Raw genomic sequence first — 25,471 nt, forward strand, 5'->3', positions numbered from 1 at the left:
TCAAGCTCACTGAATTTTGTTTTGTAGTGCACTGTCGAAATGAAAAAAATTGTACGTACAAGTTTCCAGGCGCGGCGTCGGGCCGTTTGGTAGGGAGCGGCGTGCAGTTTGCTTGCATGGACGGGAGCTTCCTGATCCTGCTCCGACCCATCTTCTTCCCCCTAGTGCACTGCAGTTGTTCATCATTTTCATCTCGTGGTGTGCCGTTTGCAAAGATCGTGGTCGTGCAGCTCGTCGTCGGTGTTTTGCGGTTCTGTGCGTGGGGCGGTGCGGTTCTTTTTTTGGGACGCAAAATTGCAAAAACTGTAGTGTGGTTGGGTGCCCTGCCGAGGTGCAGTTTGTCCATGGGTCCTCGTTTTTGTGTTTCAAGGAAAAAGTATGATGATTGGGTTGTCGTTCTGTTAAAACACACCGAAACTTTGTTGGCGTAGCTTCAAAAAAGAGAGCATCAAAAGTATAACGAACTCCCTGTGTCTCGTTGGCGTAGCTTCAAAAAAGTGCAAAGAATATTTTTGACCAGTGATGATGAAGTTTTCTGTGTATGTTGGAAGTTCTCTTCTTTCACAAGTTAACTCTTTTTTGTTTTTGTTTAAGTTTGATCCAATGCAGTTCGATTGGTATGATAGAGAGGTTCATTTTCATGAAAAAAGGGTTATTGTAGCCGATTGATGCAGCCCACTACACCCATGTTTTTCATTTCTTGAAAAAATAATTTGTTGTGCAGGACAAGAGAGCATCACTTTTCCTTTAAAAGAAGTTTATTTTGTTGTTTGAGAAAATGCAGACAGGAAATGAGAGTAAAGAGATGTGGATGAATTCTTGTGTGTAATGTGTAGCGTGCAAACAAACAATGCAGGCCACTTGCCTCGTCCCGCAGTGCATATTTCATTTTTAAACCAAAAATAGACATATGCAGTGCACTACGAGAAAATCAAAACTCTGTAGAGAAAAAGAAAAAGAAAAATGCAGTGCACTCCGGTCTTTAAAAAAGTCCGCTCCAAAGGACTTTGTAATACACTCTTGAAATTTTTTACGTCCGACAAAAGAATTGCTCGCCCGAAGCAGTGCGGTTTTTCGTCTGAATCAGTGCACTCCATCTCGTTTGGAAAATTTACGTCCCACAAAAAAGAAATCATGGAGTGCACTTGTTTGTCCGATGAAGTGCAGTTTTTAGTCTAAAGAAGTGTGGTTTTCTGTCTGATGCAGTACATGCGACGATTTTGGTGTCGCGAAAAAACAGTGTCCGCATTTCATTAAAATCAAAATTGCTCCTAAACCGTAAGGAATCGGAGAGTGTTCTACATGAAAAAGTTGCGCCTCATCGATGTCTTTCCAATGGCGTATAACTTGAATCATTTCGACCAACAGTTTGTAAAAATTTCGCGAAAAAGGGCTGCTGCCTCTCATCATCAGTTGCACGATTTTCAAAATTAACTAACAACCGTAAGGAATATCAAAAGCATTTCAACATATGAAAGTTGCACCTCGTCCAGCTTTACAATGGCGTATCATACGCCTTATTTCGACAAACGGTTAGAAAACTGGAGCAAAAACAGTACCGAAAATTTCAAAAAATTTAAAAACAGAATTCCACGATTTAGTAAATTTGAAATTGCTCTTAAACCGTAACGAATTAGAAAAAATAATAGATATGAAAAAGATGTGCCTCGACAACGTCTTTTCAACGGTGTATCATTTGCTTCATTCCGACAAACGGTTTAGAAGAAATGGCTAAAAAATGTTTGCTGCCACTCGGTGTGCGCCGCACCTTTTCTAAAACTGCTCATGAACCGCGTGGAATCTCGAAAAGTGTTCAACATGGCGAAGTTGCGCCTAATCAATAGCTTTCGAAGGGTATATTATACGCCTCATTCCGATAAATGGTTAAACAATTACAGCGAAAACAATACCGAAAAACACTGCGTGCCGTTTTTTCTGACACGAAGTTCACTCGTGTGAGTACTGCGGCACACTTGGTTCAAACAATGACGTGCACTTGCGTTGAGCGTACAGTGCGGAAGTGTTATCAGAATAGTTATTCTGCTAGTATTAGCAGAATAGACCGTATATATATATGTTGTGTTCTTCAAATAGCATCAGCTAAGTGCTATTAGATGATCATATCTAGTTGCGCAATCCTTTGTTTTGCTGCTTACTGGGAGAGCCTATATACACTAACTATTCTTGCTATGGAGTCTGTAAGTTTGGTCCCAACTCTTATTGCTGCAATACCTTGTTGCTTGCATCGCCGTGTCTTTTGGCAAGGAGTAAATTATCATTTGGAGGGGAACAGACTAATGAAAGCATACAAGATAGTATGCAAAAGAAATTCCCTTCAATTCTTGAATCAGAGTGCCACAGTGAAGAGCAAGATGCTTTTTTGGTTGATGAAATTGTCCGACTAGATTAAGAGGCCACGACCACCAGGTTACTCTCTTTTGGTCTTGTGATGAATGCTCTATTGGGGTGTTCCCATAGTTATCAATGTGAGTGCATCTTAAGTCCTTTTGATCTGCAAAATAGTGTGAATATCATGGACTGAATTGTATATCTTAAAGCAATTTTTAATATATATTTTTTAAATGTGCTCCACTTTGGTTAATTTCTTGATCATTCTTGTGCCTATAGCTTCAGAGTTTCTTGCCCCTTTTGCCTTCTACAATTTGGATAACGTTGTGAAATGCCATGATCTGAAACTTGCCATGTGATTTGTCATGCAGCTTCTTGAAGGACATGAAGTTTGACGCTGTTAATGCGATGCATATGTGTGCAGACATGCTGAGATGGAGGAAAGAGCTTGGTGTGAACATGATCCTTGAGGCGATCATGCTGACCTACAGCAATGCTGCAATTGTTGCAATCTTTGCTTAATGTCCAACATTCAACGAGCTCGCGTGGAGAGGGTTTGGAGTTTGACCGCCCCCTGGCGACATGAGCCTGCCCTCCTCTGCGCTGCCCCTGGTGGCGAGCCCTGCCTCTAATGCTCAGGCTGCCGCTGCATCATTCCCTCTCCCTGCTCATCTTTGTGCGTGCCAGTTGGTTGAGGTGGCAGCATTATAAGATTTTATCGCTCGTCTGTTGCAAATTTACCATGAACCATCCTACTGGGGTAACGTATTTATGCATTTATCCAGAAGTTGACATACTACACAGTGTGCGTTTTGTACAAATTTAAAAACGGAGTGGCTCGATGTCTATCAGAAAGTAGGCTTTTTTCTGTTACTAAAAGAAATAAAACCAGGAAGTCCATATTAAAAAGATGGAGAAGTTCGATGAATATAGAAAACTCAGATTTTTCTCGTTATTAAAGAATGGACACAAGAAGTTCAAAAATAAAATAACAAGAAGTTCAACTTTTAAAAATAGATTAAAAAGATGGAGAAGTCCATATTAAAAAGATGGAGAAGTCTGATGATTCTAGAAAACTCAGATTTTCCTTGCTATTAAAGAATGCAAACAAGAAGTTCAAAAAAAAATAACAAGAAGTTCAACTTTTAAAAATAGAGCGCTTCAAAATTAATAATAAGGATTAAGAAATTCAGATTAATATTCATAAAAAACTCTGATATTTTCACGTAACCGAGAGAAGTTCAGATTGATAATTGCCAGAAGTTCACGTACTACACGGTGTGTATTTTGTATTAAAAAAGAATAAAAAAGCAAAGACTAAAAGTTTTGTTGTTATAAGTTCAAGTCCTCTGTCGAAGAAAGTTAAAAAAAAATATTGTGAGAAGGGTTTGTACAAAAGGAATATAATTTGTGTAATAGTAACGAATGGATGAGATAATTACAAACGAAAATACGTCACAGAAGTTCAACGTGAAAGCAGTGGGGAGTTCAACTACTGCAATGAATGAATTTCGGATGAAAAACTTTTAAAATAGTCGCGAGTATGAAAAAATGATCAACAGGGGAAAGTTGCGTGTTTACATTAGCTTTCCATCAGTATATCACTTGCTCAATTCCGGTGAGTGGATGGAGAGCTACGAGTAAAAAAACACGTGAAAAAACAGAGTGAAGTTCAGGTAGTCATGCCGAGAAGTTCATGTTTTTCACGTGGTAAAATTGTAATAGAGGCATGTTTCATCACGACCCGAGAGCAAATCCGCCAATGAGCGAGATTCCTATTTAAAACGGGCATTTAGTTGCTAAAAACCATTTGCAGATTACACTTACATCACATAGAACACGACTGACCAGAAAAAATCAAGCGGGGAGACACGGTTGCGAAGATAGCCTGAAGGTTGGGTTCCTACAAAGGGAAGTTCAGGTTGTGTAACTCAGGAAGTTTAGGATTTTTCCCGTTACTAAAATAAATAAAACCACGAAGTCCAAATTAATAAATGGAGAAGTTCGATGATTATAGAAAACTCAGATTTTCCATGTTATTAAAGAATGGAAACAAGAAGTTCAAAAATGAAATAACAAGAATTTCAACTTTTAAAAATAGAGCATTTCAAAATTCCATAAAAAAAGATTAACAAAAAAACTAGGAAGTCCATATAAAAAGACGGAGAAGTTTGATGATTATAGAAAACTCAGATTTTCCTCGTTATTAAAGAATGGACACAAGAAGTTAAAAAATTAAAATAACAAGAAGTTCAACTTTAAAAAATAGAGCGCTTCAAAATTCACAAAAAAAGATTAAGAAATTCAGATTAAAATTCATAAAAAATTCAGATATTTTCACGTAACCGAGAGAAGTTTAGATTGATAACTGCTAGAAGTTCACGTACTACCGAGTGTGCATTTTGTATTAAAAAATAATAAAAAAGCAAAGACTAAAAGTTTTGTTCTTACAAGTTCAATTCCTCAGTCGGAGAAAGTTAAAAAAATTATTGTGAGAGAGGTTTGTACAAAAGGAATATCATTTGTGTAACACTAACGAATGGATGAGAAAATTACAAGCGAAACACAGAAGTTCAACGTGAAAACAACAGAAAGTTCAACTAGTATAATGAATGAATTTCAGATGAAAAACTTTTAAAATTGTCGCGAGTATGAAAAAATGATCAACACGGGAAAGTTGTGTTTTTACAGCAACTTTCCATCTGGATATCACTTGCTCAATTCCCGTGAGTGGATGGAGAGGTATGAGAAAAAACACGTGAAAAACAGATTGAAGTTCAGGTAGACATGGTGAGAAGTTCAAGTTCTTCAGACGGTGCATTTTAGGAGAATATGTTTCGCGACAAAGGCAGAACCCACGATCGCGTCATTTTCCAAATTACTTGAAAACGGCTAGGAATTAGAGAAAACCATCAACATGAAAAAAATTCGCATTTTCTGTAGATTTTCAACGGTATATTATTTGCCCCATTCCGATAAAGTTTGCAGAAATTACGGTGACAATACGTTTTTAGCCTTTTTCAAATTGACTTAAAACCATAAAGAATTGGGAGAAACAATATATACAAAAAAGTTTCGCATTTGTCAAGCTTTCCAAGGTCAAATCATTTGCAACATTCGGACGTACATTTAAAAAAATTAGCTCCAAAATACGAATTTGGTGGAACTTATACCATTTTCTAAATTACTTTAAAACCATTCAAAATTAGAAAAAATCAACATAAAAAAGTAGCGCATTTTCATAAGCTTTCCAATGTCATATCATTTGCCTCAATTGGATTAGCCATTTAGAAACGGCATTGAAAATACAAACTCGGCTGTTCGGTTTGCAAAATTTTATGATTTTTCAAATTACTCTATAAACATAGGGAATTAGAAAAGCTATCAACATTTGGAAGGAGCGGTTTTGCAGCAGCTTTCCAATGCCATATTATGTGCCTCATTCCGATAAACAGTTTAGAAATGCGATCGAAAATACGATTCACGTTTTTTCTATGAAGAAAAAACGGTTTTCAAAACTGCTCTAAAACCGCTTACATTTTGCCAAAAATTCAACTTGGGTCATGATACTCATGTCCATAGCTTTCCAACGGTATATCGCAAGCCCTATTTGGACACTTTTTAGCTGAAGTTCAACCTAATACTTGGGGAAGGTCAGGTTGGGTAACTCAGGAAGTTCAGGTTGTGATCAGAATTATTCTGATCCTGTGATCAGGATAGTGTTTATGTATGTATGTATGTATGTATGTATGTATATATATATATATATATATATATATATATATATATATATATATATATATATATATATATATATATATAGTGGGGCAAGGGAAGGCAACCAAGAGGTGCCCCAAGGTTGGCCGGCTGGCCCCCCTTGGGCTTCTGCCCTCTAGCGCCCCCCCTCCTTGTATGCATGTGGGGGGAAGGCAGGAGGAGGTGGCGCCCCCTCCTTCCTCCTAGGTTGAGGGAAGGAAAGAGGGGCTAGCCCTCCCTCCTTTCCATCCCTAGGGCCGGCAGCCAAGGGAAGGGGCGCGCCAGCCCCTTGTGGGCTGGTGTGTTCCCCCTCTTGGCCCATAAGGCCCATTAACCTCTCGGGGCTTCCCGAACCCCTTTCGGTGACCCGATGAATACCTGGTACCCCCGAAACTCTTCCGGTGTCCAAACTTTATCGTCCTATATATCAATCTTTACCTCTAGACCATTCCGGAGCTCCTCGTCATGTCTGTGATCTCATCCGAGACTCCGAACAACATTTGGTCACCAAATCACATAACTCATATAACACTATCTCGTCAAAGAACGTTAAGCATGCGGACCCTCCGGGTTCGAGAACTATGTAGACATGACTGAGATGCCTCTCCGGTCAACAATCAATAGCAGAACCTGGATGCCCATATTGGTTCCTACATATTCTATGAAGATCTTTACCGGTTGAACCGTTATGACAACATACGTAATTCCCTTTATCTATCGATATGGTACTTGCCCGAGATTCGATCGTCGGTATCTTCATACCTAATTAAATCTCATTACCAACAAGTCTCTTCACTCGTTCCGTAATACATCATCTCATAACTAACTCCTTAGTCACTTTGCTTGCAAGCTTGTTGTGATGTGTATTACCGAAAGGGGCCAGAGATACCTCTCTGATACACGGAGTGACAAATCCTAATCTCGATCCATGCCAACTCAACAGACACCTACGGAGATACCTGTAGAGCATCTTTATGATCATCCAATTATGTTGTGACGTTTGATAACACACAAGGTATTCCTCCGGTATCCGGGAGTTGCATGATCCCATAGTCTAAGGAATATGCATTTGACATTAAGAAAGCATTAGCAATAAACTGAACGATCATATGCTAAGCTAACGGATGGGTCTTGTCCATCACATCATTCTCCTAATGATGTGATCCCATTATCAAGTGACAACACATGTCTATGGTTAGGAAACCTTAACCATATTTGATCAACAAGATAGTCTAGTAGAGGCCCACTAGGAAATCTCTAGAATGAACGATAAACCTTTATCATGAATAAGGAAATGTAAAATAAGAACTTTATTATTGCCTCTAGGGCATATTTCCTTAAGTCTCCCACTTGCACTAGAGTCAATAATCTAGATTATATTGTAATGAATCTAACACACGTGGAGTCTTGGTGCTGATAATGTTTTGCTCGCGGAAGAGGCTTAGTCAATGGGTCTGCTACATTCAGATCCGTATGTATTTTGCAAATCTCTTTGTCTCCATCCTTGACCTTTTCACGAATGAATTTGAAGCGTCTCTTGATGTGTTTGGTTCTCTTGTGAAACTTGAATTCCTTCGCCAATGCAATTGCTCCAGTGTTGTCACAAAAGATTTTCATTGGACCCGATGCACTGGGAATTACACCCAGATCGGATATGAACTCCTTCATCCAGACTCCTTCATGCGCTGCTTCCGAAGCTGCTATGTACTCCTCTTCACACGTAGAACTTGCCGTGGCGCTTTGCTTGGAACTGCACCAACTGACAGCTCCACTACTCAATATAAATATGTATCCAGTCTGCTATGTACTCCTCTTCCGAAGCTAGCATCGACATAACCATTTACGATGAGCTCTTCGTCACCTGCATAAACGAGAAACATATCCTTGGTCCTTTTCAGGTACTTTAGGATGTTCTTGACAGCTGTCCAGTGACCCATTCCTGGATTACTTCGGTACCTCCCTGCCTAACTTATGGCAAGGCACACATCAGGTCTAGTACACAGCATAGCATACATGATAGAACCTATATGTGGATGAGGCATAGGGAATGACTTTCATTTCTCTCTATCTTCTGCAGTGATCAGGCTTTGAGTCTGACTCAATTTCACACCTTGTAACACACGCAAGCATCCTTTCTTTGATTGATCCATTTTGAACTTCTTCAAAACTTTGTCAAGGTATGTGCTTTGTGAAAGTCATATTAAGTGTCTCGATCTATCCCTATAGATCTTGATGCCCAATATATAAGCAGCTTCACCGAGGTCTTTCATTAAAAAGTATATTCAAGTATCCTTTTATGCTATCCAGAAATTCTATATCATTTCCAATCAACAATATGTCATCTACATATAATATCAGAAATGCTACAGAGCTCCCACTCACCTTTTTGCTAGATTTCATAATCATAAAATGCGGCAATTGCTAACATGATTCTGACAGACTTAAGAATCGCTACGGGTGAGAAAGTCTCAGCGTAGTCAACCCCTTGAACTTGTCAAAAACCTTTTGCAACAAGTCGAGCTTTGTAGACAGTGATATTACCACCAGCGTCCTTCTTCCTCTTGAAGATCCATTTATTCCCAAAGGCTTGCCGATCATCGGGCAAGTCCACCAAAATCCACACTTTATTCTCATGCATGGATCCTATCTCAAATTTCATGGCCTCAAGCCATTTATCATAATCTGGGCTCATCATAGCTTCTTCTTAGTTCGTTGGTTTGCCATGGTCTAATAACATAACTTCCAGGACATGATTACCGTACCACTCTGGTGCGGAACGTGCTCTAGTCGACCTAGGAGGTCCAGTAGTAACTTGATTTGAAGTTTCATGATCATCATCATTAGCTTCCTCTCTAGTTGGTGTAGGCATCACAGGAACGGCTTTCTCTGATGTGCTACTTTCCAACTCGAGAGAATGTACAATTACCTCTTCAAGTTCTACTTTCCTCCCACTCACTTCTTTCGAGAGAAACTCCTTCTCTGGAAAGGATCCATTCTTAGCAACAAAAATCTTGCCTTCGGATCTGTGGTAGAAGGTTTACCCAATAGTTTTCTTAGGGTATCCTATGAAGATGCACTTCTTCGATCTAGGTTCGAGCTTATCAGGCTGAAGCCTTTTGACATAAGTGTCGCATCCCCAAACTTTAAGAAACAATAGCTTAGGTTTCTTGCCAAACCACAGTTCATACGGTGTCATCTCAAGGATTTAGACGGTGCCCTATTTAACGTGAATGTGGGTGTCTCTAATGCATAACCCCAAAATGATAGTGGTAAATCGGTAAGAGACATCATAGAATGCATCATATCCAATAAAGTACGGTTACGATGTTCGAACACACCATTTATGCTATATTGTTCCAGGTGGTGTGAGTTGTGAAACAATTCCACATTGCTTTAAATGAAGGCCAAACTCATAACTCAAAAATTCGCCTTTGCGATCAGATCGTAGAAACTTTATTTTCTTGTTACGATGATTCACCACTTCACTCTGAAATTCTTTGAACTTTTCAAATGTTTCAGACTTCTGTTTCATCAAGTAGATATATCCATACCTACTCAAAACATCTGTGAAGGTCAGAAAATAACAATACCTGTCGCGTGCCTCAATACTCATCGGACCGCATACATCGGTATGTATTATTTCCAATAAGTCATTAGCTTGCTCCATTGCTCCGGAAAATGGAGTTTTAGTCATCTTGCCCATGAGGCATGGTTCGCAAGTACCAAATAATTCATAATCAAGTGATTCCAAAAGTCCATCTGCATGGAGTTTCTTCATGCGCTTTACACCAATATGACCTAAACGGTAGTGCCACAAGTATGTTGCACTATCATTATCAACTTTGCATCTTTTGGCATCAATATTATGAATATGTGTATCACTACGATCGAGATTCAACAATAATAGACCATTCATCAAGGGTGCATGACCATAAAGGATATTACTCATATAAATAGAACAACCATTATTCTTTGATTTAAATGAATAACCATCTCGCAATAAACAAGATCGAGATATAATGTCCATGCTCAACGCGGGCACCAAATAACAATTATTGAGGCCTAAAACTAATCCCGAAGCTATATGGAGAGGTAGCGTGCCGACGGCGATCACATCGACCTTGGAAGCATTCCCCACGCGCATCGTCACCTCGTCCTTAGCCAATCTTCGTTTATTTCGCGGCTCCTATTTCGAGTTACAAATATGAGCATCTGAACCAGTATTAAGTACCTAGGCACTACTACGAGCATTATTAAGGTACACATCAATAATATGTATACCAAATATACGTTTGTTCACTTTGCCATCCTTCTTATCCGCCAAGTATTTGGGGAAGATCCGCTTCCAGTGACCATTCCCTTTGCAGTAGAAGCACTCAGTTTCAGGCTTGGGTCCAGCTTTGGGCTTCTTCTCGGGAGTGGCAACTTGCTTGTCGTTCTTCATGAAGTTCCCTTTCTTTCCCTGGCCATTTTTCTTGAAACTAGTGATCTTGTTAACCATCAACACTTGATGCTCCTTCTTGATTTCTACCTCCGCGGCTTTGAGCATTGCAAAGAACTCAGGAATCATTTTCGTCATCCCTTGCATATTATAGTTCATCACGAAGCCTTTGTAACTTGGTGGCAGTGATTAAAGAACTCTATCAATAACACTATCAACTGGACGATCAACACCCAACTGAGTCAAGTGGTTATGATACCCAGACATTTTCAGTATGTGTTCACTGACAGAAGTGTTCTCCTCCATCTTGCAGCTGTAGAACTTGTTGGAGACTTCATATCTCTCAATCTGGGCATTTGCTTGAAATATTAACTTCAACTCTTGGAACATCTCATATGCTCCATGACGTTCAAAACATCTTTGAAGTCCCGGTTCTAAGCCATAAAGTATGACACACTGAACTATTGAGTAGTCATCAGACACAACATCTAGATTAGCGGGAGCGGGCTTGTCACCTAGCGGTGCATCAAGGACATAATTCTTCGGTGCAGGAATGAGGATAATTCTCAAGTTACAGACCGAGTCTGTGTAGTTGCTACCATCATCTTTCAACTTAGCTTTCTCTAGGAACGCATTAAAATTCAGGGGAACGGTAGCTCGGGCTATTGATCTACAACATAGATATGCAAAACTATTAAGACTAATTTCATGATAAATTAAGTTCAAATAATCAAATTACCGAAGAACTCTCACTTAAATAAACATCCCTCAAGTTACCTAAGTGATACATGATCCAAATCAACTAACCCATGTCCAATCACCACGTGAGATGGGGTACTCATCAATAGTGAACATCTCTATGTTGATCATATCTACTATATGACTCACATTCGACCTTTGGGTCTCTAGTGCTCCGAGACCATGTCTGTACATGCTAGGCTCCTCAAGTTTAACCCAAGTATTATGCATCTGCAAAACTGTCTTACACCCGTTGTATGTGAACATAGAGTCTATAACACCCGATCATGACGAGGTGCTTCAAAATGATGAACTTTGGCAACGGTGCATACTCGGGGAGAACACTTTGATCTTGAAATTTAGTGAAGGGGTCATCTTATAATGCTACCGTCGTTCTAAGCAAAATAAGATACATAAAGGATAAACATCACATGCAATCAAAATATGTGACATGATATGGCCATCATCATCTTGTGTTTTCGATCTCCATCTCCAAAGCATCGTCATAATCTCCATCGTCACCGGCTCGACACCTTGATCTCCATCGTTATGTCTGGGTCGTCTCGCCAACTATTGCTTCTACAACTATTGCTAACACATAGCGATAAAGTAAAGCAATTACATGGCTCTTGCATTTCATATGTTGTTGTAAAAGACAACCCTAAGGCTCCTGCCGCTTGTCGATATTACAAAACATGATCATCTCATACAACAACATATATCACATCACGTCTTAACCATATCACATCACAACATGCCCTACAAAAACAAGTTAGACGTCCTCTACTTTGTTGTTGCAAGTTTTCCGTGGCTGCTACGGGCTCCTAGCAAGAACTGTTCTTACCTACAGCAAAAAAACCACAACGGTTATTTATCAAGTTTGCTGTTTTAACCTTCTTCAAGGACTGGCCGAAGTCAAATTCGATTCAACTAAACTAGGAGAAACAGACACCCGCCAACCACCTTTATGCAAAATAACTTGCATGTCTGTCGGTGGAACCGGTCACATGTATGTGGGCATGTAAGGTTAGTCCGGGTCACTTCATCCGACAATACCACCGAATCAAAATAAGACATTGGTGGTAAGCAGTATGACTATCGCCACCCACAAGTCTTTGTGTTCTACTCGTGCATATCATCTACGCATAGACCTGGCTCGGATGCCACATTTGGGGAACGTTGCATGGAAAACAAAAAATTTCTACGCTCACGCAAGATCTTTCCATGAAGATGCATAACAACGAGAGGGGAGAGTATGTCTACATACCCTCGTAGACTATAAGCGGAAGCTTTTATTAACGTGGTTGATGTAGTCGAACTTCTCTGTGATCCAACTGATCGAGTACCGAACGTACGGCACCTCTGCGTTCAGCACACATTTAGCTCGGTGACGTCCTCACCTTCTTGATGCAGCAATATGTGTGAAGTAGTGGATGAGTTCCGACAGCACGATGGCGTGGTGACGGTGGTGGTGATGCTATCTCCACAGATCTTCGCCTAAGCACTCCAAAATATGACCGAGGGACGAAACTATGGAGAGGGGCGCTGCACACAGCTAAGAGATTGTCATGGTCCTTGTGTGGCGCCCCCTCCCTCATATATATAGTGGGGAGGGTAGGCAGCCAGGAGGCGCCCCAAGGGTGGCTGGCTGGCCACCTTGGGCTCCTACCCTCTAGCGCCCCCTTCCTTGTATGCCTGTGCGGAGAAGGCTGGACGAGGTGGCGCCCCCCCCCCCCATTCCTTCCTCCTAGGTGGAGGGAAGGAAAGAGGGGCTAGACCTCCCTCCTTTCCATCCCTAGGGCCGGCGGCCAAGGGAAGGGGCGCGCCAGCCCCTTATGGGCTGGTGTGTTTCCCCCTCTTGGCCCATAAGGCCCATTAACCTCCCCGGGCTTCCGGGAACCCCTTCCGGTGATCCGATGAATACTCGATACCCCCGAAACTCTTCCGGTGTCCAAACTTCATCGTCCTATATATATCAATCTTTACCTCCGGACCATTTCGGAACTCCTCATCATGTCCGTGATCTCATCCGGGACTTCGGACAACATTCGGTCACCAAATCGAATAACTCATATAACACTATATCGTCAATGAACGTTAAGCGTGTGGACCCTACGGGTTCGAGGACTATATAGACATGACCGAGACGCCTCTCCGATCAATAACCAATAGAGGAACCTGGATGTCCATATTGGTTCCTACATATTCTACGAAGATCTTTATCGGTTGAACCGTTATGACAACATACGTAATTCCCTTTGTCTATCGGTATGTTACTTGCCCGAGATTCAATCATCGGTATCTTCATACCTAGTTCAATCTCGTTACCGGCAAGTCTCTTTACTTGTTCCGTAATACATCATCTCGTAACTAACTCCATAGTCACTTTGCTTGCAAGCTTCTTGTGATGTGTATTACAGAGAGGGGGCCCAGAGATACCTCTCTGAAATACGGAGTGACAAATCCTAATCTCGATCCATGCCAACTCAACAGATAACTTCGTAGATACCTATAGAGAATCTTTATGATCACCCAGTTACGTTGTGATGTTTGATAGCACATAAGGTATTCCTCTGGTATCTGGGAGTTGCATGATCTCATAGTCTAAGGAATATGTATTTGACATTAAAAAAGCATTAGCAATAAGCTGAACAATCATATGCTAAGGTAACGGATGGGTCTTGTCTATCACATCATTCTCCTAATGAAGTGATCCCGTTATCAAGTGACAACACATGTCTATGGTTAGAAAACCTTAACCATCTTTGATCAACGAGCTAGTCTGATAGAGGCTCACTAGGGACACGGTATTTGTTTATGTATCTACGCATGAATTTAAGTTTCCAATCAATACAATTCTAGCATGAATAATAAACCTTTATCATGAATAAGAAAATATAAAATAATAACTTTATTATTGCCTCTAGGGCATATTTCCTTCAACCCCCCCCCCTCCCCTGCAGGGGCGAGCGACGAGGGCGTACGAGGAGAAGGGCGCTTTCATAACAGTCCGTCAAACACCATTTACATATGATAAATGGTACATGTACTTTGTTTATGCTCAGAAAATAGTGTTCTCAAATCCCTTCTTTAGTATTTATTCGGGCACCTGTTTATAACTTTATGTTGCTTAAATGGTGATTACACACTATCATGTAAGAATACATCCTTGCATTCACGTAGTGGACCTGTTCTTAGAAGGCGCATCCTTGCAATTCATTTATATACTAGCATAGAATACGCATTAGCTAAAAGTACTGATACAAAGACTTTCTTTTAGATTAGTTTTGGTATAAACTTGTAAATTTGAAGAATTTCTGAAATTTGTTCTACGGTGCTGATTTAGTTATTTTTCCAGAAGAGATCACAGCTAAATATTTTCAAATAATGTTCCACAGCTTTAGCCTGCCAGTCAAATAAAATAATATCTCCGTATTTTTTAAACCTAATCGTTGTGTGGTGCGCACGCGCTATCAACCGCGCTGGAACGGCCGCACCACAGCCGTCCATCTCACACGCCCGCACAGACACGTGGGTTGGTCGACCGACCAGGGGCGACCAGATGGTTTTCCTCCATCCTCCCGTTCCCATCCCCCACTCCACTCCCCACTGCGCCGGTGACGAGCGATACCCCAAATCCCCCACGAAATCCCTAGGGCTTCGCGGCGAGCTAGCCGGCGACGAGTCAATTGACGGAGAAAGGAGACCCCCAGCGAAGGATTCCGCCCAGCATCCGACGGGTGAGGGCGGCACGCGCGTGCCAGAGAAGGAGGAGAAGGAAGCATCGACGGGGAAGGAGAAGAAGGAAGCGACGAAGCTCTGCGCGAAGCGACGGATGCCCCGGAGACGCGATATCCTGCTGATTCAATGCCCCAAGGTCTGTTTAACCTATGTTCCCCTCGTCCCACATCTCGTGGTTGCTGGGGTTTCGTCGTTGACGCCCTCGTCGTCATCAACGACCGCACGAGCGAATAAAATGGAGAGATAGGGTCGGGGTAGTGGTAGGGGGATGTGCTCCAGAGCTTTTTTTCATGCCATTTGGGATGCGGCATGCTTTGTTTTCCTCTTCCAGTACGTAGGCATAACAGTTTTGAGGATGTTTTTTCTGTAGGCAATTAAACACAGATAAGTATGCAAATAAGCGTTGTGTTTTTTGCAGGCAAATCAGAAATAGAGGATAGGCAATACTATGTGTTTTCGCACGCAAATCACAGATAAGTATGCAAATGAGTGTTGTGTTTGTTGCAGGCAAATCAGAAATAGAGAATAGGCAATACTGTGTGTTTTTCGCAGGCAAATCAGATAGAAGAGTAGTCCAATAAGCATTTTGGAATGATGTGGGTTTCTGTAGGTTATCAGATAGAGGGTAGGTAGGCAATAATCAGTTTATGGAATAGGCGTTCCTGTATTTTTGGTTTTAGGGAAATAATATAGAAGGTAAGCACGCAATTTTTGGTTGGCCGAGTCCTCCAGCAGGCACAACTAGCAAAGAGCTTCAGGTTAGTGGGTGCTTTTTTGGCACCTGATGGACATAGCTTCAGTGATGAGATTACATGCATAGTAGTGATACGTCTCCAACGTATCTATAATTTTTGATTGCTCCATGCTACTTTATCTACTGTTTTGGACTATATTCGGCTTTATTTTCCACTTTTATATTACTTTTGGGACTAACCTATTAACCGGAGGCCCAGCCCAGAATTGTTGTTTTTTGCCTATTTCAGTGTTTTGAAGAAACGGAATATCAAACGGAGTCCAAACGGAATGAAACCTTCGGGATCGTGATTTTCCAACCGAACGTGATCGAGGAGACTTGGACCCTACTCCAAGCAGTGCCAGAGGCGGTCATGAGGATGGAGGGCGCCTCCCTGGGCGCGCCCCCCTACCTCGTGGGCCCCCTGACGCTCCACCGATGTACTAAGTGTGAGTAGTTTACTTCAGACCTTCGGGTCCATAGCTAGTAGCTAGATGGCTTCTTGTCTCTTTTTGGATCGCAATACAATGTTCTCCCCCTATCTCGTGGAGATCTATTCGATGTAATCTTCTTTTTGCGGTGTGTTTGTTGAGATCGATGAATTGTGGGTTTATGATCCAGTATTATCTATGGAAAATATTTGATTCTTCTCTGAATTCTTTTATGTATGATTGAGTTATATTTGCAAGTCTCTTCGAATTATCCTTTTTGGTTTGGCCAACTAGATTGGTAGTTCTTACAATGGGAGAAGTGCTTACCTTTGGGTTCAATCTTGCGGTGTCCTTACAGTGACAGAAGGAGTTGCAAGACACGTATTGTATTGTTGCCATCGAGGATAACAAGATGGGTTTTTTATCATATTGCATGAATTTATCCCTCTACATCATGTCATCTTGCTTAAGGCGTTACTCTGTTTTTAACTTAATACTCTGGATGCATGTTGGATAGCGGTCGATGAGTGGAGTAATAGTAGTAGATGCAGAATTGTTTCAATCTACTTGTTTTGGACGTGATGCCTATATACATGATCATTGCCTAGATATACTCATAACTATGCTCAATTCTGTCAATTGCTCAACAGTAATTTGTTCACCCACCGTAGAATACTTATGCTCTTGAGAGAAGCCACTAGTGAAACCTATGGCCCCCGGGTCTATTCTCATCATATCAATATCTATCACTTTATTTACTTGCTTTGTTTTTACTTTGCCTTTTACTTTTCACTTTGCATCTATCTATCAAAAACACCAAAAAAATTATCTCTATCAGATCTCACTCTCATAAGTGACCGTGAAGGGATTGACAACCCCTAAGCGTTGGTTGCGAGTTGCTATCGTTTTGTGTAGGTACGAGGGACTTGTGCGTGGTCTCCTACTGGATTGATACCTTGGTTCTCAAAAACTGAGGGAAATACTTATGCTACTTTGCTGCATCATCCTCTCCTCTTCGGGGAAATCCAACGCAGTGCTCAAGAGGTAGCAAGAAGAATTTCTGGCGCCGTTGCCGGGGAGGCTCACACAAGCAAGTCAACAATACCAAGTACCCATCGCAATCCCCATCTCTCGCATTACATTATTTGCCATTTGCCTCTCGTTTTCCTCTCCCCCACTTCACCCTTGCCGTTTTATTTGCCCTCTCTTTCCCAATCTCCTCCTCTCTTTCCCGTGTGCCTTTTTTCGTTGCCTTTCTATTTGCTTGTGTGTTGGATTACTTGTTGACATGGCGCAAGATAATACCAAATTGTGTGATTTCTCGAATACCAATAATAATGATTTCCTCAGTACTCCGATTGCTCCTCTTAATAATGATGAGTCTTGTGAAATCAATACCGCTTTGCTGAATCTTGTTATGAAAGATCAATTCGCCGACCTTCCTAGTGAAGATGCCGCTACTCATCTAATTTTTTTATTGATTTGTGTGATATGCAAAAGAAGAAAGATACGGATAACAATATTGTCAAATTGAAGTTATTTCCGTTTTCACTTAGAGATCGTGCTAAAGTTTGGTCTTCATCTTTGCCTAAAAATAGTATTGATTCTTGGAACAAGTGCAAAGATGCTTTTATCTCTAAGTATTTTCCTCCCGCTAAGATTATCACTCTTAGGAACGACATCATGAATTTTAAACAACTTGATCGTGAGCATGTTGCCCAATCTTGGGAAAGAATGAAATTAATGCTTCGCAATTGCCCTACTCATGGTTTGAATTTATGGATGATCATACAAAATTTTTATGCCGGATTGAATTTTGCTTCTAGAAATCTTTTAGATTCGGCTGCGGGAGGTACTTTTATGAAATTACGTTAGGGGATGCTACCAAATTTCTTGATAATATTATAGCTAATTATTCTCAATGGCACACCGAAAGATCTTCTAGTAAAAAAGTGCATGCTATAGAAGAAATCAATGTTTTGAGTCAAAAGATGGATGAACTTATGAAGATGTTTGCTCCTAAAAATACTCCTCTTGATCCCAATGATATGCCTTTATCTACTTTTCTTGAGAATAATAATGAATCTATGGATGTGAATTTTGTTGGTAGGAATAGTTTTAGAAACAACGCCTATAGAGGGAATTTTAATCCTAGGCCTTATCCTAGTAATCCTTCTAATAATTATGGAAATTCCTACAACAACTCTTATGGAAATTTTAATAAGATTCCCTCTGAATTTGAGAGTAGTGTTAAAGAGTTTACGAATTCACAAAAGAATTTTAATGCTTTGCTTGAAGAGAAATTGCTTAAAGTTGATGATTTGGCTAGGAACGTTGATAGAATTTCTCTTGAAATTGATTCTTTAAAGCTTAGATCTATTCCTCCTAAGCATGATATCAATGAGTCTCTCAAGCCATGAGAATTTCCATTGATGAGTGCAAGGAAAGAACCGCTAGGATGCGTGCTTCCAAAGATGCCTTTATTAAAGCGTGTTCTTCCAATTCCTATGAAAATCAAGATGAATATCTAAAAGTTATTGATGTGTCCCCAATTAAATCTTTGTTTTGCAATATTAATCTTGATTAATTTGAATATGATCTTCCTTTACCTAGAAGGCGTTCTAAGAATTCGGTGTTTCTAGATCTTGATGATGAAATTGATGAAAGTGGGATTGAAATAAATAAAAACCATGATGTTGCTAAACCCACTATTTTGGATCTCAAGGAATTTAATTATGAAAATTGCTCTTTGATTGGTTGTATTTCCTTGTTGCAATCCGTGCTAGATTCTCCTCATGCTTATAGTCAAAATAAGGCCTTTACCGAACACATTGTTGATGCTTTGATGCAATCTTATGAAGAAAAACTTGAGTTGAAAGTTTCTATCCCTAGAAAACTCTATGATGAATGGGAACCTACTACTAAAATTAAAATTAAATATTTTTAGTTTCATGCTTTATGTGATTTGGGTGCTAGTGTCTCTACTATTTCCAAAACTTTATGTGATTTGCTAGATTTCCGTGATTTTGGTGATTGCTCTCTAAACTTGCATCTTGCGGATTCCAATATTAAAAAACCTATGGGAAGAATTAATGATATTCTTATTGTTGCAAATAGGAATTATGTGCCCGTAGATTTTATCGTTCTTGATATAGATTGCAATCCTTCATGTCCTATTATTCTTGGTAGACCTTTCCTTAGAACGATTGGTGCAATTATTGATATGAAGGAAGGGAATATTCAATTCCAATTTCCCCTAAAAAAGGTTATGGAACACTTCCCTAGAAATAAAATAAAATTACCATATGAATCTATCATGAGAGCCACTTATGGATTGCCTACCAAAGATGGCAATACCTAGATCTATCCTTGCTTTTATGCCTAGCTAGGGGCGTTAAACGATAGCGCTTGTTGGGAGGCAACCCAATTTTACTTTGTGTTTTTGTTTTTGCTTCTGTTTAGTAATAAATAATCCATCTACCTTCTGTTTGGACGTGGTTTTATGTTTTAATTAGTGTTTGTGCCAAGTAGAACCTATAGGATAACCTATGATGATAGTTGATTTGATTCTGCTGAAAAACAGAAACTTTTCGCGCATGAATTTAGTTATGATAAATCACAGGAACGTGATGTTGCGTTGATTCTTTGTGATGCTGATCAATAAACAAATTGTCCAGAACTTCCTATTTTTTTTAGAATTTTAGAGTTGCAGAAGTTTGCGTTAGTTACAGATTCCTACAGACTGTTCTGTTTTTGACAGATTCTGTTTTTCGTGTGTTGTTTGCTTATTTTGATGAATCTATGGCTATTAAAATAGTTTATAAACCATAGAGAAGTTGGAATATAGTAGGTTTAACACCAATATAAATAAAGAATGAGTTCATTACAGTACCTTTAAGTAGTCTTTTGTTTTCTTTCTCTAACCGAGCTCACAAGATTTCTGTTGAGTTTTGTGTTGTGAAGTTTTCAAGTTTTGGGTGAATTCTTTTGATGGATTATGAAACAAGGAGTGGAAAGAGCCTAAGCTTGGGGATGCCCATGGAACCCCCAAGATAATCCAAGGACACCAAAAAGTCAAAGCTTGAGGATGCCCCGGAAGGCATCCCCTCTTTTCGTCCACTTCCATCGGTAATTTACTTGGAGCTATATTTTTATTCACCAACATGATATGTGTTTTGATTGGAGCGTCTTGTATTATTTGTGTCTTTGCTTGTTAGTCTACCACAATCATCCTTGTTGTACACATCTTTTGAGAGAGCCATACATGATTTGGAATTTGTTAGAATACTCTATGTGCTTCACTTATATCTTTTGAGCTTGATAGTTTTGCTCATAGCGCTTCACTTATATCTTTTGAGCGTGATAATTTTTGCTCTAGTGCTTCACTTAGATCTTTTAGAGCACGGTGGTGGATTTGTTTTAAAGAAACTATTGATCTCTCATGCTTCACTTAGATTATTTTGAGAGTAATTAATAGCATGGTAATTTGCTTAATGTTAATATACTTGGTGTTCAAGATATGTGAAACTTTCTTTTGAGTGCATTAAATACTAAGATAAGTTTGATGCTTGATAATTGTTTTGAGATATGGAGGTGATAATATCAAAGTCGTGCTAGTTGGGTGATTATGAATTTGAGAAATACTTGTGTTGAACTTTGCAAGTCCCGTAGCATGCACGTATGGTTAAAGTTGTGTAACAAATTTGAAACATGAAGTGTACCTGGCTTGTGCATCCTTATGAGTGGCGGTCGGGGACAAGCGATGGTCTTTTCCTACCAATCTATCCCCTAGGAGCATGCGCTTAGTACTTGATTTTTGATGACTTCTAAATTTTTGCAATAAGTATATGAGTTCTTTTGACTAATGTTGAGTCCATGGATTATACGCACTCTCACCTTTCCACCTTTGCTAGCCTCTTCGGTACCGTGCATTGCCCTTTCTCACTTTGAGAGTTGGTGAAAACTTCGCCGGTGCATCCAAATCCCGTGATACGATACGCTCTATTACACATAAACCTCCTTATATCTTCCTCAAAATAGCCACCACACTTACCATGGCATTTCCATAGCCATTCTGAGATATATTGCCATGCAACTTCCACCATCATCATCATGACATACATTACTTTTGTCATATTGCCATTGCATGATCATGTAGTTGACATCGTATTTGTGGCAAAGCCACCATGCATTATTTTCCATACATGTCACTCTTGATTCATTGCACCATCGCGGTACACCGCCGAAGGCATTCATATAGAGTCATATCTTGTTCTAAGTTCCGAGTTGTAATCCTTATGTTGTAATCAATAGAAGTGTGATGATCATCATTATTAGAGCATTTCCCAAAAAAGAGAAAGGCCAAAAGAAAAAAAGAAAGGCCCAAAAAATATATAAAAAAGGGCAATGCTACTATCTTTTTTTCCACACTTGTGCTTCAAAGTAGCACCTTGTTCTTCACGTAGTGAGTCTCATAAATTGTGCTTCAAAGTAGCACCTTGTTCCTCATGTAGTGAGTCTCATAAAGTTGTCCTTTTTATACTAGTGGGAATTTTTCATTATAGAACGTGGCTTATATATACCTACGATGGGCTTCCTCAAATTCCCTAGGTCTTCGTGAGCAAGCGAGTTGGATGCACACCCACTAGTTTTCTTTTGTTGAGCATTCATAGCTCTAGTGCATCCGTTGCATGGCAATCCCTACTCCTCATGTTGACATCAATTGATGGGCATCTCCATAGCCCGTTGATTAGCCTCGTCAATGTGAGACTTTCTCCTTTTTTGTCTTCTCCACACAATCCCCATCATCATATTCTATTCCACCCATAGTGCTATATCCATGGCTCACGCTCATGTATTGCGTGAAGGTTGAAAAAGTTTGAGATTATTTAAGTATGAACCAATTGCTTGGCTTGTCATCGGGGGTATAGAAGTTGGGAACATCTTTGTGTGACGAAAATGAAGCATAGCCTAACTATATGATTTTGTAGGGATGAACTTTCTTTTGCCATGTTGTTTTGAGAAGACATGATTGCTTTGATTAGTATGCTTGAAGTATTATTATTTTTGTGTCAATATGAACTTTTGTCTTGCATCTTTCGGATCTGAATATTCATATCACAATTAAGAAGATTTACATTGAAATTATGCCAAAGTATCACTCCGCATCAAAAATTCTTTTTTATCATATACCTACTCGAGGACGAGTAGGAATTAAGCTTGGGGATGCCTGATACGTCTCCAACGTATCTATAATTTTTGATTGCCCCATGCTACTTTATCTACTGTTTTGGACTATATTGGGCTTTATTTTCCACTTTTATATTACTTTTGGGACTAACCTATTAACCGGAGGCCTAGCCCAGAATTGCTGGTTTTTTGCCTATTTCAGTGTTTCGAAGAAACGGAATATCAAACGGAGTCCAAACGGAATGAAACCTTTGGGATCGTGATTTTCCAACCGAACGTGATCCAGGAGACTTGGACCCTACTCCAAGAAGTGCCAGAGGCGGTCACGAGGGTGGAGGGCGCCCCCCTGGGCGCGCCCCCTACCTCGTGGGCCCCCTGACGCTCCACCGACGTACTCATTCCTCCTATATATACCTATGTATCCCCGAACAATCAGAACAGGAGCCAAAAACCTAATTCCACCGCCGCAACCTTCTGTATCCACGAGATCCCATCTTGGGGCCTGTTCCGGAGCTCTGCCGGAGGGGGCATCCACCACGGAGGGCTTCTACATCATCACCATAGCCCCTCCTATGAAGTGTGAGTAGTTTACTTCAGACCTTCGGGTCCATAGCTAGTAGCTAGATGGCTTCTTCTCTCTTTTTGGATCTCAATACAATGTTCTCCCCCTCTCTCGTGGAGATCTATTCGATGTAATCTTCTTTTTGCGGTGTGTTTGTTGAGACCGATGAATTGTGGGTTTATGATCCAGTATTATCTATGGAAAATATTTGATTCTTCTTTGAATTCTTTTATGTATGATTGAGTTATATTTGCAAGTCTCTTCGAATTATCCTTTTTGGTTTGGCCAACTAGATTGGTAGTTCTTGCAATGGGAGAAGTGCTTAGCTTTGGGTTCAATCTTGCGGTGTCCTTACAGTGACAGAAGGAGTTGCAAGGCACGTATTGTATTGTTGCCATCGAGGATAACAAGATGGTTTTTTTTTATCATATTGCATGAATTTATCCCTCTACATCATGTCATCTTGCTTAAGGCGTTACTCTGTTTTTAACTTAATACTCTAGATGCATGCTGGATAGCGGTCGATGAGTGGAGTAATAGTAGTAGATGCAGAATTGTTTCGATCTACTTGTTTTGGACGTGATGCCTATATACATGATCATTGCCTAGATATACTCATAACTATGCTCAATTCTGTCAATTGCTCAACAGTAATTTGTTCACCCACCGTAGAATACTTATGCTCTTGAGAGAAGCCACTAGTGAAACCTATGGCCCCCGGGTCTATTCTCATCATATCAATATCTATCACTTTATTTACATGCTTTGTTTTTACTTTGCCTTTTACTTTTCACTTTGCATCTATCTATCAAAAATACCAAAAATATTATCTCTATCAGATCTCACTCTCATAAGTGACCGTGAAGGGATTGACAACCCCTAAGCGTTGGTTGCGAGTTGCTATCGTTTTGTGTAGGTACGAGGAACTTGTGCGTGGTCTCCTACTGGATTGATACCTTGGTTCTCAAAAACTGAGGGAAATACTTACGCTACTTTGCTGCATCATCCTCTCCTCTTCGGGGAAATCCAACGCAGTGCTCAAGAGGTATCAAGTAGCTGCACATGGAAGAGTGCTCCAGCTTTGGGGCTTCCCTTTTTCTTCTGAAATCTGGGCGCTGCTTCATCGGCACTCTGAATTTGCTGAACTCGGCTTTTCTCCGAGACCAGTTCCCCTCGATCAGTGGCAGCAGCAAGCAAGAAGACAAAGGAGCATGCTCCATGTTAATCCTAGTGTGCTTGAGGTGGCTGATATGCTACTGTCGTTGTTTTGATTTCCAAGTCGTCTATGTTCATCTTTGTAGAAAATTTCAGACATGCTCTTTTGTTTCTCTCCTCCGATATTCATACACAAGTAGGCAATTTTTGGTTACTTTTTGTACGTGTTCGATGAACTGGATGTATCAATTAACCGCAGCCACTTTTCCATCCGGTTAGAATGCATTCTCGATACAATATCAGGAGCTTTGACTAGGTGAATTCTATCTGCATTCCACATTTTACCAGCTTCATTCTGCATTTTCTAGCTTAGCGTGATGAATTCACAGGTGTCTGCACAAGCATGTTAAGTGGATAAATGCACAGATTCTTTATCTTAGCCTCTTTTTAAGCTACCTATTTTTCTGACATTCACCCATACTGAGAAATCTGTTATATAGTTCATGCACTAGTAAGTAGTAAAAGATGAGGAGCTTGAGGATAGTGATTTATAGGTCTGAAATATATTTTTTCTCGTTTGTGCCTGAGCAACGATTGAGAGGCTGCATCTTTTACCCTTTTTTGCTTAAGATCTCGACTGATGCATATGTCAGAAATATTATGTCAATTGGTTGTCTCTTTTAATTTGTACGATGTTTTGTATGCCTTTGACGGTAGTAACATGCATCATGTGTGTAGTCGATGTTGATGCTCAATAACGGATAGGACTGATAACTAGCAAAACACGCGTATTTTCTTTTGCTGTGCTTAATTTGTATACATACATGATGCTTTTTTCCGATGAAACCGACAATGATGAGAAGTAGTGAATTCATGATGCTTTAACGTCGGCAAGGTTTGCTGCTTCGAGTAGTCGGCAAAGGGGTTTTTTCACACCTGTTTTCTAAATCATATTTCATTTCAAATGCAGGCAAAAACCAAAAGTGAAAAACTACGGGGGAGGGCATCTTTTTCAGTATCCCTCGAGTGGTAGTTTTTATGATGGATGACTACCAAGATCAACAGAATGGCGAGGTACAGTCGACACACTTTTTTGCTCCTTTTTCCTGTCTCCTACGTGTTCCCGCAACATTGCCACGACTTAGGAAGATAACAGGCAAGCCCAAAGCAAGATAACAGGCAAAGCCCCCAACACAACCCCCACCCCCAATACATCTTTTTCTGATATTTTCTATACACATATACTTTTTTTCTACCAACAATGGATTTTTTTAGGATTATTCCATGTGCTCACACCCCCCCCCCTTTCTTATAGTGGGCAGTAGCAAAAGTAGCCCACAACAATCAAGGATGCCCAAAATATACTGCCTAGACAC

At 40.2% G+C, this 25,471-nt stretch overlaps 1 long non-coding RNA gene across 1 annotated transcript in view; it reads left to right on the plus strand.

Moving 5' to 3' along the window:
* The first annotated feature begins 14,855 nt into the window (after positions 1-14,855).
* The window catches only part of LOC119276613, an 18,507-nt gene continuing 7,891 nt past the window's right edge, over positions 14,856-25,471 (plus strand). Inside the window, exons 1-2 of the long non-coding RNA XR_005136674.1 lie at positions 14,856-15,161; positions 25,066-25,169. This is a non-coding gene — a long non-coding RNA (uncharacterized LOC119276613). The remainder of the gene's footprint in view (positions 15,162-25,065; positions 25,170-25,471) is intronic.

Source organism: Triticum dicoccoides, chromosome 3B, assembly GCF_002162155.2.
Source record: "Triticum dicoccoides isolate Atlit2015 ecotype Zavitan chromosome 3B, WEW_v2.0, whole genome shotgun sequence".
NCBI lineage: Eukaryota > Viridiplantae > Streptophyta > Magnoliopsida > Poales > Poaceae > Triticum > Triticum dicoccoides.